Here is a 2,578-nt window from a genome sequence, read left to right on the forward strand (position 1 = left end):
ACTCACATACATATACGATTATAAATCTATTTTACACTATATTTCTACATATGTTGGAAATGGAATCTCATTGCCGTTCAGTTATTCATATATGCTTGTTTGGTTTAATGGACAACTTAAGTGTCTGTTAACCAGTTTGATGTTGTGTCGTCTCTATCATGTAACGGTTGGATGGGTTAGTAAATGACGAGTGTCTTTGCTTGAGAAATTTTCGAGATGGAAACTCACGTCTCTGCACATTTTCAATAAACCTTCAAGCGCTGAAATAAACTTTATTTAGGTAGAGTCTTTCATTTTAAATATCTAAATAATAGATAAATTCTATATAAAGATATTATATGAGGATTTAAAATTTGTAAACGCAGACTGTAAATAGAATAATAAATTTTGAAGAATAAATTATTAGTTATTATGTATAATTTTATATGAATGATAAAATGCGTCAGAAATTACAAAATTTTATAAATTTTATATTATATTACACATGTAATATGTTATTTCTGTTATAGGCATAAAGTCTGAAATTTGGTGCTGAAAAGTTTCTGGCTTTGGGTAAAAGAAAATATAAGAGGATTAGTTAATTATGATTTTATTCAACGTATTCCCCTCTCAAATTCACCCACTTATTGCTGTGGCCCTTTAGTTTTCTGAGCCCTGGAAAAGAACTCGGAAGGTTGGGCCTCGAGCCAGGCCTTTCGCGGTATACTCTTTTTTCTTTACTTGTTTCAGTCCTTTGACTGTGGCCATGCTGGAGCACCGCTTTTAGTCGAGCAAATCGATCCCAGGACTTATTCTTTGTAAGCCTAGTACTTGTTCTATCGGATCTCTTTTGCTGAACCGCTAAGTTACGGGGATACAAACACACCAGCATCGGTTGTCAAACGATGTTGGAGGTGGGGGGGGGGAAACAAAGACACACACACACATATATATACATATATACGACGGGCTTCTGTCAGTTTCTCTCTACCAAATCCACTCATAAGGCTTTGGTCGGCTCGAGGCTATAGTAGAAGACACTTGCCCAAGGTGCAACGCAGTAGGACTGAACCCGGAACCATGTAGTTGGTAAACAAGCTACTTACCACACAGCCATTCCTCACGGCCTGATTGGTACTTATTTTATCGATTCCGAAAGAATGAAAAGCAAAATAATTTTTGGTAGAATTTGCACGCAGAACGTAATAATTCACAAAAAATGCTTCTAAGCAATTCTTCCGACGTGCTAACAATTCTGTCATCTCACCACATTATTATATGTGCGATACAATGTATAGAAAACAATAAAATAACGATGAGAATATCATAAAAAATAAAACTGATATTTTATTATCTTATGCTGTGTCATAGAATCGGTATTGTACCCTGTTTTAGTATGCATCTTATAGAGCTAACGTCCATAATCTAACCATTTTCTACCTTCAGTATAAAAGATCGCTCAGCTCGTTCTATTCGCTATGAACTTTTATTACGGATAATTCTTCCTTAACCCACTTAGTAAACATATTTTCTGCACTTTACCTGTTCCAAGGTTAAGATCTAGCTTGTCTAGTTTTGTTCCCAGATTATTTATATCACAGCTACCAGGAACTCCAACAATAACTGACAACATCAAGACGTTGTTTACTTTATTATTCCAGCACTTAAGGATTTCATACGTCAAGTTGGTACAATATTATACATTTTCTATTCATTTTTCTTTTACTTTGATATCAAATGTGCATGCCATGTCGATTATGATATATAGTTTCTTCTTTTTCTCAACAAATACAATATCCGTAAAAAAAGGGAAAGGCAAAGATGGTAGACAAGAGACAAATAAGACCAGCAATCGACAACTAAGCAAGGAACCCCATTAAGTCTGCTTGGTGGAAGGTGTTACTATAAAGGATTTTATGTTCGATATTTCGACATGCAGCAGAACAAAAAGACAACCTCTAATAGGGCAGATGAAATCAAAAGTGAATGACCATCCAGACAACGTATGAATTAGGTTGTTCTCATACTCACAACAATTTGAGGATGATTATTAGTTGTACGACTGGGACATGGTTCGAGAGAAAGTGTATGATCTGCGAGACATGACAAATATTCTTTTCTACTCTAGGCACAAGCCCCGAAATTTCGGGGGAAGGGGCCACTCGCTTAGATCGACTCCAGTACGCAATTGATACTTAATTTATCGACCTCGAGAGGGTGAAAGGCAAAGTCGACCTCGGCGGAATTTGAACTCAGAACACAAAGACAGACAAAATACCGCTAAACATTTCGACCGGCATGTTAACGTTCCTACCAGCTTACCGCCTTATATTATGACAAACATTGTTAAGTAGATAATCCTTTTTACTATAGGCACAAGGTGTAAAATTTTAAGCGAGGAAGGGGGCTAGTCGATGTCATCGATCTCGGTTACTGATTGATATTTATTTTATGTACCTCGGCGGAATTTGAACTCAGAATATAAAGACAGACGAGGTATCGCTGAGAATTTTGCCCGGCGTGCTAACCATTCAGCTAACTCACCGCCTTCGTTTTTATAAATTGATAAATAAAAATAAACATTATTTGTCCGACGGAG

The 2,578-nt window shown here is 36.4% G+C and overlaps 1 long non-coding RNA gene across 1 annotated transcript in view; it reads left to right on the forward strand.

Annotated features, from left to right (window-relative positions):
* Nucleotides 1-2,578, forward strand: part of LOC149131062 (uncharacterized) — a 3,513-nt gene extending 935 nt beyond the window's left edge. The window contains exon 2 of the long non-coding RNA XR_016238419.1: nt 1,789-2,578. This is a non-coding gene — a long non-coding RNA (uncharacterized LOC149131062). The remainder of the gene's footprint in view (nt 1-1,788) is intronic.

Source organism: Octopus bimaculoides, chromosome 25, assembly GCF_046866305.1.
Source record: "Octopus bimaculoides isolate indiv1 chromosome 25, ASM4686630v1, whole genome shotgun sequence".
NCBI lineage: Eukaryota > Metazoa > Mollusca > Cephalopoda > Octopoda > Octopodidae > Octopus > Octopus bimaculoides.